A 16,559-nucleotide genomic window follows, 5' to 3' on the forward strand; every position below is an offset into this window, starting at 1 on the left:
TAAATGCAGTACGCTTACATAATAACAGCTTATATAACAATACGGTCTGCGGATGACAGTTGAGAGGTGCTAAAAAGCTAAAAAAAATCCAACCCTGAAAGCATGCAATAGCTTTATAATTATTTGGAACGTTAATTATGCTTGATAAATATACTAAGTTTTTAAAAATCAATCTCAATTTTAAAAATAAAAATATGTAGAAATTCTAATTTGTGAAATGAGGCGCTACTACCAGCTTTTTCTTGACAATTATACACGCTGCAATAGGCAACCAATGTTAAATTTCTGCAAGTCGTCCCTACTCCTCCGAATGTGATCAAGGTGACAGCCGGCAACGTCTCAGACGAGGGAGAAAACCCGTTTGGGTTAGTCTATTTTTTATAAGGTCCATGTTCGACGTACAGTGACGTCACATGCAATCGCGTACTTTCTTCCACATCGGAATGTGTTATATAATATATTTAATGTTTGAAAATCTTATTTTTATTTCATATTTTATAAAACTTACAAATTTTTCATTAATTAATTCTACGGTTTTAAAACGAGCTACAGCAACATTTTTCGAAATAAAGCATTTTTATCTCCAATTCGCGAGATTGTTGCCACTCGGAAAAATGAGTGCGAAAATTAGTGTTTTTAGAGGTTTTAATAAATATCTCGGCTAATTAAAGTCGTACAAAGATGAGAAGAGTCGAAATGACCAGTGGCAACGCTTCTCGATACAATGCAGATTTTTATCTCCAGTGTGCGAGACTGTTGCCATCCTGAAAAATGAGGGCGAAAATTAGAGTTTTCAGAGTTTTTAATTAATATATGTCCGGTAATTAAACTCGTACGAAGATGAGAATGGTCGAATGGTCGAAATTTTTGGATTCCGCGGGTACCTCTCCCAAAATTCAACTCCCCGCCGTTCCGAAGGAGATAATGCCACTAACAAACAAACAGACAGACAGACTCGCATAGATTTTAAAAGTATACATAGGCATTTACGATTAGGTGAGGATTTGGCGATTAGGTCCCCTCATCACCAGTCGCTCTTTAAAAGAGGGAGTATGTACGACATGTTTTTCTTTCCATTCTGCATGCCATCGTGATGTAGCTGAAAGCACGCTGGACGCGTATTAGGGAGTTCCGGAGTTAAAGAGAGATAAATATTCTAAATATGCTGAGAAAATTGAAAAAAATTTAATGGACATAATGGATGTTTATTTAAAAATTGTTTTTTCTTTTTCTGAAATAAGAATATATACTCACGTTATCTGTATTTCTAAAGAGATTCCCTATGGTAGAAACAGAAATATGCTCAGAACTTTTTATTTGGTTGATGTAGTATAGGAAACAAATATTCAGTTCAAAGTTTTCTTGATTTTTGAAAGTGGTGAAAAGGAAAGGCGAAAGGTCTTCACCCAGTCTTTGAAAGTTGATAAAAAACTGATATTATATATAAAAGTAAGCTAGTATTATCGTGCATTATTTTCCCACTTCATGTCCCGTAAGTTTTAAAACTTACATATGAATCTTCCAAGTATTAGAAGACACACCCAAAATGTATTAGTATTAGAAGCACACCCAAAATGATTGAAATAAACTATTTTATTTTAAATGATAACTATGTGAAAGTATGTGATTCATTTACACACGAAATTTAATTATCTACTATATTATCTTTTACTGTTATCTATTATTATCTGATATTATTTCATATTAATATATATTTCTATTACAATTAGCGATAATACGTTCTCCCGCATAAAAACGTTTAATTATTTTAATCCTTTTTTATGTTTATAACATAAAAATAATCTGATATAGTCACCACATCACTTCCTTGTACGGCCTATTAAATTATACACATTTCTCGCTGCATTTCATTTAAACATATTTCCTCGAATATTACTAGAAATATATTTCTCATTCAATTAATTCGCGGCAAAGCAAAAATACAGAAAACCTCAAAAAGTCTTCATAAAAAATTTTAAAATACAAAAAACACCAAATACAATTAAAACAGTTAAAAAACAATTTTGTAGTTAAAATTAGAGTGTCTAGGCAAAAAAAACAAGCAATTTCGGCCAGTGGGCGAGAAAGCAGGCTTTTCGGTGCACAAAATTTTACTTTTGGTCTCACTCTGCAAAAAGTCACTTAAGGTGCAGAAACTGACTTAATTCACTATTTTACGGAGTTTCAAATGTAAACAAATGGCGGTTCGTTAGGCTTAACTCGCCACTAAAACTTTAAAATTGTTGATATTTCTACAACCATTGATTGCAGATTAACTAAAGGCGTAAAAATTTTAACCGGGATATAAAAACCATATAATTCAATCACTTTTAAAGCAAAAAATACACAATTTGCAAACATATAAGAATAAAAACTAAGCTCACTGAGCCAGGTAACAGAGTTGGAATATATATATATGTAATATATTCAGGAGCAGGAATTTTGATTGCGTAGAAGTGTATATCCATAATGACTAGGAAATTAGAGGTGAAGGCAGATTAAATCTTCAGTTTTATTTTCAGCAAACATGTTGCGGCGCCAATCAAGTTGGCACATTAATTGTGCCTATTCCAAGAGATTTTACATTTTAGATAAATTTGCAATAAGAAAGAAAGAGCAAACAGACTGCAGTGCGGACAGGCCAAAGCGTGGAAAGCAAGTGCGTTATGTTCAGTATGAAATCTCAAGTCAGAATGAGTTAGTTTTGGTTCTCAAAGCATTTTGATTGGATAGTTAATATTGCTCTAAAATTACTATTGGCTGGTTGAGTTTTAGTTCTATTTACATCATCATAATTACGTAAGAATAATGTGACAGAGAATAGTCTCTAAATGACACAGTGCAGAGAGGGGTTACTATTTTTATTAATGCCCTTTATAACTTTAATTTGTTTTTTCTTAGTTTGTTTTGAACTTTCTTTACATACCGATTATTCAAACCAATATTTTTAAAGAGTTGAAAATCAGCCTATAAATTTCAGTCAAAATTCAAAATAAGTGTACTTTATACTCTTGTAAAAAGAATCTCTGCTCATGTCTGTATTTGAAAAAAGAAATTCGATTCCTTAGAGTTAAGATGATACGCCAAGTTAAATGTTTAAAATGAAAAAGAAGTTCTAAAAATGTTTCAGAATGTAGTTATTACAATAAAGTTTATTGATTGCACTCAGTATTTGTCAATATTTAACTTTTTTATCAGTTATTATTTAGTAACAAAAACGCAAAATAATGTAGTTATACGTTATTTTATACAATCAAGACTGGCCAAATCTGGTCCATTAGAATCAGTACTCGAGCACCAAAAATAAATGGTTGTGACATACTGAACCTAAATAAAATTTCTGCAAAATAACACAAGGCATTATGAATAATTATAAAATAGGAAAGCTTTATTTTTTTAAATAAACAATTTTCAATATTTATAACTAAGTTATAATAACAGAAGACCGATATGTCAATGATATCTCTGGCTTGAAACGAAAAGAGCAAAAATGTAGCAACAGAAATTGTGGAAAGCAGCTAACACGTGAAATTTCAGCGGTCAAATATTATTTTATACTTAGTTAGATGATGCAAATAAATATGAAGATGAAACAAAAGAAAGTACTCATTTGGATGCGAGCGAAGAAGAAATATCAATACGTTTCTGTCCAAATGATCGGAAACAAAACCTTTACTACTATTAATTGATGGAAAAGGGAGTTAGAAGCATTAAATTACACATTTATTATGAGATAAATATAAATATAAATAATGGCCGGAATGCTAAAAGCTTCCAGAAAATCTAATTTGTAAATTAAAGACATTTTTAGCATAATTTTTGTGGCAGAGAAATGGAAAGTATGGTTTACTGAAAATAATGTCCAATGAATGATTCATAAATTTAACTTTTCTGACCATTTTCTTATGATGATGTTTCAAACTCATACACTCTTTGATGACATTTTACACTTTCTATTGTTATCCTTAAAATGTAGATATAAATAATGTTCGGAATATAAGCCATTACCTAAAACAGAAAGAATTTTATGGATGTTAAGAATTTCAAGAAAATATAAGCTTCGAATGAAGATATTTTTCGAATAATTTTAGTGACAGAGAACTAGAAAGTGTGCTTTTCTGATCAACAGTGGTGCACAATAAATAATATATGATGAACATCAGTTTTTCAGGAATGTGTTTCATATCCTTCGATGTGAAATTTGAAGACTTACCTTGGTTTTTAATAATAATACTAATGTAAAAAGGATTGTTATTGGTGTTTCATAAATTCGTGTTTCAAAAAGGATCTTTAATCAAAATACGAATTTTATTAGTAGGTGAAAACTGATATGAAAATCAATCCGATGCCAAATATCTGCAATTTTATAAATAACTAAAAGAAATTATAGAATAACTATTAAGTTGTAATAATCAATCTAAATGAAAAAAAAATTTCCTTTGTGATGAAATCAAATTTTTGTAACCGTTTGATTGAGAAACATCTATCAACTGCAACCGCTTTTTGATAGTTAAATACTGCCGTTCAATAGTTAAACTCTTCGTGACATGGCGAGATCTGCTATAGAGGAACTCATTTTGAGTGCACAGAAAACTAAAGAATAAAATAATCACCTTTTTCTTAGCTATATAACAAGATACGGCACTAGGCGGATGTCAAACTGAGGAAGGGATTTATGACACATAACAATGCTGAAATTAAATTCTGTGTGTGTGACGAAAACTTCGAGGAATTGATGGGCATTAGATATTTTAAGTTAAAAGAGTAACTGAATACTTCCTACGGAATTCATTCTGAGATAGCAATATTTAAATCGTCCATATTGCTACCAAATATAGAAAAAAATGCAACATAATTTTATTGGAGGAAACATGATAAAATTAATATTTAAAATAATTCGGGTTCTTAATAATTTTTGCATGTAAATGCCAATAAGAATACGGGTTAAAGGAAACTGCCTGTGGTTACTTCTTTATTCTAAAGGTAAGAAGTAGTTCTAAAAATAACTCGTATTTGACTAAGAAAATATTCCACAAAGAGATTAATTCACAGATTTCGGTGCAGAAATGAAATTTACAGAGGCTTTCATTTGGGCATTTCATTACACTTTTCTCAGGAACAATAGTAAATAATAATTTTGCAGCTAAAGAAACCGCAATGAAACTATAGAAAGCGTTTTGATGCTAAAAAAAGCCATGAGATTTTGTGGTGTGAATTTTGCAGATCAACAACGCAAAATATCTAGAAACTAAATATTTAAGGCAGTAAGACGCATAATGTAATGTCTAGATATAAATTAATGAAGCAGTCTTAAATAAAGTTTAAGAGTCGGTACTAACTCGTACTTACAGAAGTCATTAGTTTTGGCTTAAATTAAAGATAATGGATGACCTAAAACTAAAGAAATTTAGTATTGAATAACGGCTTAAGAGTATAAATCAGTAATCTGGCTCTGACTGAAGTCGACGTAAACAAGACTAATGGCATTAATTACACAACGCCGCAGAATGATAATCAAGAAATCAGAGTTAGCAAGCGTGGCCTGCTAGCAGGCAGAAAAGCTCTGATTCTACCTTCAGAAACCTCCCTTTATGCACTTTACATTTTCTAACTAGTCTGAATATCGCAAGAGCTAGAAATCTACATTCTGGCAGAAAAATAGAAATTATTCTGATAGGATAGAACATTAACTTAAAATAACTTTTTAAATTGAGTTACATGGAGATTGAAACAGTACTTTATTTTTGAGAGGTCTGAAGATGAAGGATCTACAGACAGACATTCTTAGACATTCACTAAAAAGCTTGGCGCCATCTTTAAACTATGTCTTTTTGTCCATGATATCAATTTCGGATATCATGGACAAAAAGACATACTTTTAATCAATTTTCGGATACTATTTCAACGAACAGAAAACACATATGCGTTATTGATAATAAAAAACAATTCAAAATATCGGACGCTGCGATAATTAACCCGATTTGATATAATTCTGAGCATCCCAACTTGACTATTTGTTCGGATTTTAAAATATGCTTTTATCATTTTCTTCTAGTTACATAAAATGTTTTATTCGAATACACAAGTCAACTGCATCCATTTAAATCTATGAAGCGATACACATGTGTTATCCAGGAAGTTATGCGATACAAATTAACAGGCATGAGAATTTTTAAACAACGCCATTTCAATCAACGTGCTGCTTCACGAAAGCCTTGTAATCAAATCATCTGTGAAACATTTTGTCTATTTATCTCTTTGTAGAGGAAAAAAGTATTCTTGCATTCAGACATGCTTTACTAGTTAAAAATGGTAACGGAAAATGCATATTACTGAAGGAAATTATTTTTATTATTATAATTAATATTTTTAACGAACTGAGAAAATTGCTTTAAGTTGATTTGATTGTAAATATTGAGATATTTTTCGATTATATAAATGGCGTGCAAATGTAACGAAACGCGTGCATGAGCGTGAAGATAAACACTTGTAGAAATCTCAAACTAAAATTTGAAAACAAAAGCAAACATATTAAAAATAAACAAACTAAAACCTCTGAGATGAGACACTGACATATTATTGATAATATAGCTTTCTGGATTTCACTGGAACAATAAAAAACTTTTGCCCGATAAATAAAAATTGATTCAACGCTTTTCATATTTAAGGTTTAGGAAAATCGAATTCTAAACAATTGTGACTTTTTAAGTTTGAGAAAAGTGAATGTAGCAGACAAAACATCAAAAGGTCATTAAATAAATTACCATCATTTGGAACATCTTTAAGTGGGCGATATTGTAAATCGGAAAACGAGAGAGCAAAACCGTTTAGTTGCAAAAAGCTTTGTTCCAAGAACTTTCCAGAATAGTTTTCTTTTATTCTATCTGCGAGTCATTTTACAAAAGCCGAAATCTGGCACCGTCTGAATAAAAATTTATACCTTCTAATCTTTGGTGAGTAAAAATTATGGTGCATTTTACAGCAAAAATCGTAAAATACCGAGAGATTTAAAGTTTGCCAGATAATGGTGTATGTTTAGACTGGGGAAAAGGATCATACTCTAGGTTTTTTTCGAAAATGGCACAAAAATGGGAAACTTACTGCGCATCGAAATGTTACGATGCTTTATGGGAACTATTTTTCTGTTTTACTGTAAAGCTTTAGGTTTAAATCACATGTCAGAATACAAAGTGAACTTCAGTTTCACCCATAAAGTGAAACGCTTAAAGCTGTATGTATATTCTTTACTCCAAAGTATCTATAACATCTGTAATTTATTGCGGGATTTAAGTTTCAAAATATTTCATCGTAACATCTATGGCGCAGAAATGCACTATGTTTGAAGATTATTTTATATCAAAGGATTAGTCATTTTACGTGCATATTTTAAATTAATATTTCACGCCAAAAATTTTGCTTTTGTACATGTGATGGAAATATGAAAAAGCAAAACATGAGTTTGATGTAAGCTCAACATGATTTTTTGAAAATGTTAGCCACATGTTTTATTTCCGTAAATATAATGATAAGCAAGTGCTTTACTTTAACAAAGATTCTTAGGATACGATAAAGAATTTTATGAAAGAAATTTTAACACAGGAAGGGTGTAATCTGTAAGTATAAAATCCATGGTTTTATATGGTCTCTCTAATGCAAAATTTTTAATTATAGAAATGTTTACTATGCTGTGACTAACACGTAAATGTAAAATACACGTAAATTCCACCATTACACGTAAATGTAATGGTGGAAATGAGTTGTACATATATAACATTTTCAGCTGTTCGAGAATAAATTTAATGTTCATAATTATCAATTTAATCGATTATGGGTAGAAAAAGATTTTTACTGACTTAAATATTTTTCTGCCTATAATCAGTCAACATGTATGATATTTTGGCCAAATTTAGGAGGCAATTTTAAAGCAAAACTTTTAAATTTTGGTGATTAATTAAACCCCTTGTATCGAGCAGTACATATCATTGATATACGGTTGGTTTCATGAAAAATGTTACTCTTATTTATGTTAATTATATTATTGGTTATTCTACGTCAAACTATGCAATTTTAAGTATTTAACTTACAAATCGTAATAAGTACTTTAATGATTACAAATTTCACTCTTGATGTTACATAAAATGTTAGATTTCATGTTTACAGTATCCTCCCTAATATAATTTTGAAAGTATTTTAAAGCTCTAATACTTATTTTGAGAAGCCGTTTGATTAGAAATGCATGCTTAGATTAAATATTTAGGGATTAAAATATGTTGCTAATGTTTTTCAAGCGTCTTTTAGCAACATATACATTGTCTATTCAACATATGCGTAGCAACATATACATTGTCTATTCAACATATGCGGAAAAAGTAAGTATTAGATATCCCTTGAATTAAACGTAATTAAAATATATATTCATTAAGAAGTTATAAATGAGATAACTCAGAAAGAAAGAAGGCGATTAAAAGTAATCTTTCTAAAGGGATATATTATTTTTTAGAGTTGGTTTTAAGCAGATTGATCTAAGTCGTTGCTGTTAAATTCTGCTGGCGTGATCCGTTTTGCATTAAGAATAACGAAATAATAGTTTTCGTATGAAAAATAGTTTTGAGAGTGCTTGCTGTACAACGTGGTCCTGCTTTGGTAAGAAGAAATTATATTGTATGATATTTTATCATATAATAGGCTTTCCTATTCTTCTGCGCATAAACTAACCTGAAGAAAAGAACAAGATGTTGTACTATACAATCTAACATCTGCTTTCCTTTGCTGATTATCTGATCAAGATGAAAGACAAAAAATAAGAGGAAAGTTTGTAGAGACATTAGGTTATATGGAAGCAAGAGACATGAAAAATGTATAATGCCCTCGCCCGGACCTCTCGAAAACGCGCGGAGTATGCTATCGTTACACCATGAAGGCATGCAGAAAAGAAGGAGAAAATACATTCTATGTTCCTGGGCGTAGCCTGTTATGACCAAAAGGCCAACTTGTTTCGTTGGGTAGGTCGGGCTCCTCCTACTTCTGGTATCTTATATACTCACTCTTTTAAAGGGCCCCGTTGATTGTTATCAGCGGAGTAAAGAATTCACGATTTAAGAAAATTCCAAATACTCATTATTGCATGTGCTGCTTCATTCTCAGCTGATTTCAAACTTAATGTAAGTTTGCTCATTGACGAACAGTTAGACATGCAATATAAAAACATTTAACTGGGCTCATCTGAATTTTAATTCCTGACGCAAAATTTCCAGAGCTTCACGAACAATCTTTGTCAATTTCACCTACCTTTTGAGCGCATATATGGACGATATGCATGGAGGAATTTTTGAGAGCATGGAAGCGACGTGTATGCGTGTAATGTACATAAATGTGAAATAAGTTAAAATATTTTATACGAACGTCTTCCAATATACATTTCATAATTATTACAACGCAGAAAAATAGTCATAAAATGTTCCAGTAATCAAACGTCAGGTTCGATCAAATGGAATAGAAACACTTTAATGAAATTAAAAGTACTCAGTGCAATAATGTGTAATAATAATGCGATTAAATTTGAATTAAAATAAATGTTTCTATGTATGGATGTACATTTTTTTTAAAACATTGACGTTTCTGGAATTTTTATTGGATTTATATAAGAAAGTCAAAGTTTCAGAATTTTAAACTAGGGAAAAATGGCAACCTTAATTTAGCATATATTTTTCAAAAATACTCAGTCTAATAATGTGTTTAAATTTAAATGGAACTTAAATGTTTCTATGTATGGATATACATTTTTAAATTTTTATTTGACGTTTTTGGAACTTTCATTGGATTTGTATAAGGAAGTCCTACAAAAATCTGCACCTAACTCATAATTCACTTTTAATTAAGAAGCATGTAATCCTTCAGCTTTTCCTTCACGCCTTTCCGCAGTTAAGACTTCAAAGTGTCAATCAAGCGAGAACGATAATGGCAGTCAGATTCCTTCCTCCTTCCTGGCTTAAGACAGCGTAATAGAAGGTTACAGAAATTCCCGTCTAAGACAGTTGTGGCACATGCACAGCTGTGTCATGTTTGCTCATAATGTCGTATAATGACTCAATTAAATTTTATACATAATCTCAAAGTATTCTAACAAAGATGTAATATATAATATATATTCTCATAAAGTTTCTGTATATATAATCTAAATTTGATTTTATGCTTCAGAATAGTGGTAACTTTTGATAAATTTAGGTGAAATGTAGTGATTGCGAGTTTAAAAATTTCAAAAGAAACTTGTTTTATTTTTATGTTGGAAAATGCAAAGCTGATGCATTTACCCCAACTAAGTATAAGATAAATAAATACGAAACAGGAGAATGGAAATGTTATTAGAAGTAATTGCGAAGTGGTAGTAATCAGCAGAGTGCAAAGTTGTTTAGAATAAAAAAGAAACCTGTGTCAGTCGCGTTTAAAATTGGCACAGAATTTTTAAATCTACATTAATGTCATTTTATTTGCTTGGGTTTAGATTAGTATATTTCTCTTTCACATACAATTTTAATTCGTTCATGAAAAATCTGAGCATTCATTTCTTGTATTAATTTATTACGCCTAATAATTTTCACGATTCGTGTTCGAACGAGTTTGGTGTAATATATATTTTTTATATGCATTACACACATAAAGAGACGTAATAAAGAGAACACTAAGCGTTTATTTCCAAAATGGCAATCCACTCATAACGAGGGCATTATGTAAACGTAACTGCGAAATTACGTAATTGATGGATCACGTAAATGAGGGGATTACATGATTATTTAAAGATGGATTACGAAATCCTTTCCACTCAATTGACACGGATATCAGGCTATAAATATCATAAATCAAGTTTCCATTAATTATAAACCATAAACATGATAAACCAACCTATTTCATTGCTAGAATAGAACCAGAATGATATAATAGTTTGAGTCCTTTCTCTACAGGTCACCTTTGGCTCAGGCGATACTTTTCGTAGTTTTTCATGCGTTTCAAGACTTGTGCTATAGTCCATTATTTCACTTTTTTACTTTTTATTAAAAGAAACACGGTCGATCGTCGCAGCCTATCTGATTTTCTTGCACAGATTTTAGTTTGTTTGGCTTGATGGTGTTACTGTGGGATTCTTTCGCTTCCGCCCATAAGGCCCTCTTATCATTCATTAAGTCATTAAGGTAGTGATGATAGGTCAAAACCTGTCCCTCTTGTGGAAGAAATCGATAGAAATAATACGAAGCAAACGAACGGAGGTCTTATAAAAGAATTACTGTCTTTTTCCCATAATTAATACGACTGGATAGATTTTTCTTTACCCTTATTCGAATACTTCTATTTAGAAAGAATGAAGGCTTTTTGATATGAATCTACTGCTGTTTATTGTTAAATTATGGAGCGAATTCAAAGAACGAAATGTGAAGCAATTTTTTGAACGAAAGAATTTTTCCTCATATGTCTTTAGAAAACTCACTTTCTTTCTCAAAATTACTTTCTTCTCAGTTAACATATTATCGTCTTGGATGACTGATGTAATGTTGTAGAAGTGGAAGATTAATGAAGAAATAAATCACAGAAGTAATTAATTTCGCTTCGTTAAATGGAACCGCTTTTGCATCTTTCGACTCATAAAAGAAATTATTTTATTTATAGACTCCGCACTCTTGTAAGTAACATTGTTTCTTATGACAGGGTACACAATTAACTAGAAAAATTATTTTTTAATACTTCTAGCATACTTTCTATATGTCCATGCTCTTTTTGTATCCTTTATATCTTTACGCTTAAGTTTAGTGCTTGATGAAATTGATACTCTGGTGGAAATAGAAGTTGTGACGCCTTTCCTACAGGCAGTATGACTCACATTTGTATATTTTTACTTTCACCAAATGATTTTTAAAGAAGGAAATTTGTATTATAATTATAATTATTAATTTTTATTAGAATAATTAAGAAAATTTCTGATGAGTAATGCTTATTAGAATAATTAAGAAGGTTTCAGATACACAAAGAATAAACTGCTTAAGTTAAGAAAATGGTACATGTTCCGTACTCTTGGTTTCATAATGAAATTACAGCTATTATGCGAAATTATTGAATGTTTATATTATTTCTGGATCAGATTTAGAGGATTTAGAGTGAATATACAGGAGCTTGTGCGTTGTAATGTAGCAACTTATTTCTATGAGGATAAAAATTATGAATGCTGAACTGAGAAATACAATAAAATCTACTCATTTATCTCAAAACGTTGATGAACACGTAAACTGGATGTATTACCAGTTGACCCATGCACATCGCTGTTTTCCCCATACTTTTAACTATACCTATATCTATATAAACATTGATGATCACGTACTACAGACGGGAAATTTATTAAATATAATAAAATATTTCCTTAACTCCTATAACATTCATATTTGGTTCCAATTAAGTATTCAGTAATGTTATATCAGTACATTTGGCAAGGTACATCAGTACATACTGATGATATATTACATACATCATCAGTACCTTGCCCAAACCACGAATCTGCATTTTGTTAGGGAGTTATTGCCATAAATTTTCTGGATAGTTTTCGATGCTGTGTGTTACATGGAAATAGCAAAATGCATATATTAAAGTAATCCCAGACAGGTCTAAATATTTAATATCAAAATCAAGATAAATTAGCTCACCAGCGGCAGAGCGGTCAAATCACCGAACACTGGTAGTTCCAACCTGGGTTCAAATCCAGGGTAACGGGCTGGGTGAATGGACATTTTCGTGCTTTTCGCACCAAGTATAACTTGTACACGATAGTCCTGCACGAAGGTATCCCTCCTCTTACCCAGATAACCCTTATCCTGCTTTGCTATAATTAACTAAACCAAATCGAGATCGATTGAACTTTTTAAGACGTTTTTCTTAAAATAGCGATTTTATAGACTCGTGGATTTTAGCTTGATGCTTTAGCATCAGATGTCGGATAGATTAGAAATTTTTCACATTCTTAAAGAGATGACTATATTCATAGATCTATAGCGTTTGTATATCTCGATGTTCCAGCAGGTATATGGGAAAGCACAAGGAGACAAGCAAAATTTATAGGCTTAAACTACAAACATTTATCGCAACTCGCGACTCCTGTGAAACTGGTTGAGCAATAAAATTATTAAATCTAAATATTTTAAGATAAGACGATTTCTATAGCCAGTTGAATACAAAGCAAAGTTGTGAGTTTCTTTCCTGCTTGAAGGCGTCACTTATGTGCACACAAAGTTTATAAAGCAGAGAATCAGTAATGTTTTCATCATTACTATAAGCAATATGTAATCATTCTTATTTGATCGGGAAAGAAGTCACATCGGATTGAATGAAGGAATGTTTGTAACACGATATAGAAGACAAGGACGTTGAAAATAAAATTTTTAAGCAGTCTGATTGAAACGTTTGAGATTGATTGTGTTATTCAGAATCAGATCATTACGACTTCTATACATTTTCCCGTCCTTTTTTATTTTTGACATATAATTACACATTTCATAACTTCTGTAATAATTCAGAAACATGAAACAGACTGTGTTGTAACATTCTCTTAAACACTGAGTGCATGGCGTTTTTTAATTTCTCATCTGACAAGAGCCACTTTACGATAAATAACATTTTACTGTGCAGAACGCCCAACAGTAACTTATCATTAAGTTTAGGTGAATTTCAGGATACTCTAGTCCTAAAAGATAGCTATGAAACAATATTGTCCAACTACAGTAACAGCATGCAAGCACCACTGTTTTTGTGGCTAAAAACCACTTTTATAGATTTAATTTTGTCTGTCCTTCCTGATTGCTCTTTCAAGATGTTTATATACTGTTGTTTGCGTACGGGTTTGTAACAGATTGAACGCATACTGAACCAATGATAGCTTGATATAATTTATTTTCCCAAAAGAAATGCTTTGCAGTTTTTGAACTCCATTAAAATACTTGTTTAAAACAAATGTTAATTAGACTAAATGCTAATTAGACTTGCCCCTGTAATTTTATTTTTCCTGCAGAGAGCTTCATTCTTTCTTCAGACCTGTCATGTGATATTATGGCCAACTCCTAACAATATTATTCATTTTTAGTATCTGCCTACATGTAGGCAGTTGTTAACATCCATAATCGATCGAAATATGGAAAACGGCTAATAGTTAAACAAAGAATGCACATCTTACCAGTTTAAGTGCATCGTTGAGATTCTTCCCAAGCTTAACACGAAATTCAGTCATTCTGCCTTATGTCAAATGCTTCATCTTTGTACGCATGATGTAATATTTCAAGGGATTTGCTATGTTTTTTTTATTTTAACACAAAATGTAATCACATACCTATCGTATAATCATATAAATATCTTCTTACGCTCCTACGACAAAAATGCTAGTTACTTCCACTCACTGCCACCAGATACCACCACGACCTTTCAACTTCAAATTCCAACACAGGAGTTAATAATCTTCACAAAACCCAGAAGAAGGCTGCCAACTATAATTTTGGAAAAGAAGTAGAAATAATACTAAAATGTTTCAAATTGAGACTTTCCGAAAATTCAGCATTGCTTTAGCTGAAGTAGAAGCATTATCGTAGTTTTTAGCTTTGCAAGGATGTACCTAATGTATTATTACTTACCTGCGTCTTTATTTTTCACGTGAAGTGTTTATACTTCTTACAGAAAATCTTATCAAAATATTTAGAGTAACGTGAATTAAATATATAACAGTGGAGAAAATACAGTACATAAAAGGATCCTGTAATTTAAAGTTTTGTTACCTTGTAGAGACATTAGATATTTTTTGGAAGCAGGAGAAGTGAAAAATTTGCAACGCCTTCGCCGGGAATCGAACCACAGATTTCTTAATTACGCACTGAACGTGCAGACCACTACATTACGAAGGCTCGTAAAGAAGGCGGGGGAAATACCTTACAACCTCAGATATGTTTCACAATCAAAGTACCAAATAAAGGATATACTAGTAGTTCTAGCATTTTTATACCAAAACCAAACTGATCATGTTGATACTTTGCAGGGGAATTTTTAACATATTGTTACTCCGTAATGGATAGAATGCACACACAACCGATAATAGCTTGATACATTTAATTTTCCCCAAAAAACACTTTGTCGTTCTGAAACTTTCCTCAAAGTACACGTGCAGCTGTTCTCAGTATGACAGAATACAATCAGTAGTTACCACTTCAAATTACCAAGAACATTAAACATGTTGCTATGAAAGCGCATCTATAGAACGAAGCTCGCACGGAGATCTCTTAATACTATTTGGAACTCAAATATGAACTAAAATCTGATAATTGATGTCCTCTTCAGGCTTATATGATTTTCTCCCGGCCGCTAAGTAATTTCAAGTAGTTTCGATTTTTCGAAATTGCTGGAAGGCATATACAATTACATTTACTTATATGGCCGGATACAGTTGCAGTTACACATAGAGATTAAGTCAATAATAATTAGACAGAGATCAAATTAAAATGTCGGTAAATTTGTTGACAGGAATTTGTCACCAAAACCATCTCCAGCTCTGCGCTATCCAGCTTATTCGGCGAGATAGATATTTAGATCCATATCAAAAGGACTTGATCTAAATATCTATCTCCTGTAGTCTTATTTTTCGGTGAAACCTCACTCTCTTAAGAGTCTATCTCTCTCTTTGTAATTTCTTTTGTATTATGTAACCTGTCCTTCATGTTACATAATACAGCAGATATTACAAATTTACATATGATTTGCCTAAAATTATTCAAATAATCCTGTAGTCTCTGTATCGATCTGAACATTTGGCTTTCGAGATTCTTGAAATTTAAAAGCCAGGGCAGCAATGCATGATCTGTGGGGAGAAGGAATTTTTTGCCATAGAGTTGATGGCGGAAATGTTCTATAGCTTCAGTTATGGTGAGACAGTCTTTCCTTCTGAAAAAACAGGAATTGCACTCCGATCTTCACTTTCATCCTTTCTTGTTCCGGTATCATCTTTTCTTTGACTTGACCGCTCCTTCCATATATCCGTAGCCCGCTTTCATCCCTTCTTTATGGAATTTTAATGGCCGCATCCATTTTTCTAGATGCAGCAAAGGCTGTACCAGCTGTCTCAGCTGCTCCTCCATCGCTCTTATTACCAGCATTCAATACCACTTTTAACACCAAAGTTTGTTACATGTATGCGGGTTAGCAACTGATTAAATGCACCCAGAACCAATGGTAGCCTGATAAAATGAATTTTTCGAAAACAGCACTTAGAAGTTCTGGAACTTTTCCCATAATACTCGTACAGCTATTCTCAATGTGTCAGAGCACAGTCAGTAGTTACAACTTCAAACTAATAAGAATGTTAAAGTAAAGTCTTTAGATAGTGCAAAGCCTATCTAAAGAGCGAAGCTCATACAAAAATCTCCGAACTCAACCATGAACTGAAAAATGAGACTCAACTCACTTCGAACACAACCCTGAACTGAAAAATGAGAAATGATTCCCTCTTCGGGATTATATAATTTTGCAATGACCGCCGAAAAATTTCCAGT

General features: G+C 31.9%; 1 long non-coding RNA gene across 1 annotated transcript in view; it reads right to left on the reverse strand.

Moving 5' to 3' along the window:
• The window catches only part of LOC118189778 (uncharacterized), a 675,101-nt gene that overhangs the window by 258,257 nt on the left and 400,285 nt on the right, over positions 1-16,559 (reverse strand). The gene's annotated exons all lie outside the window — the stretch shown is intronic.

The sequence above is a fragment of the Stegodyphus dumicola genome, chromosome 10 (assembly GCF_044657685.1).
Source record: "Stegodyphus dumicola isolate Sdum_Otavi_A_Nest chromosome 10, ASM4465768v1".
Taxonomy (NCBI): domain Eukaryota; kingdom Metazoa; phylum Arthropoda; class Arachnida; order Araneae; family Eresidae; genus Stegodyphus; species Stegodyphus dumicola.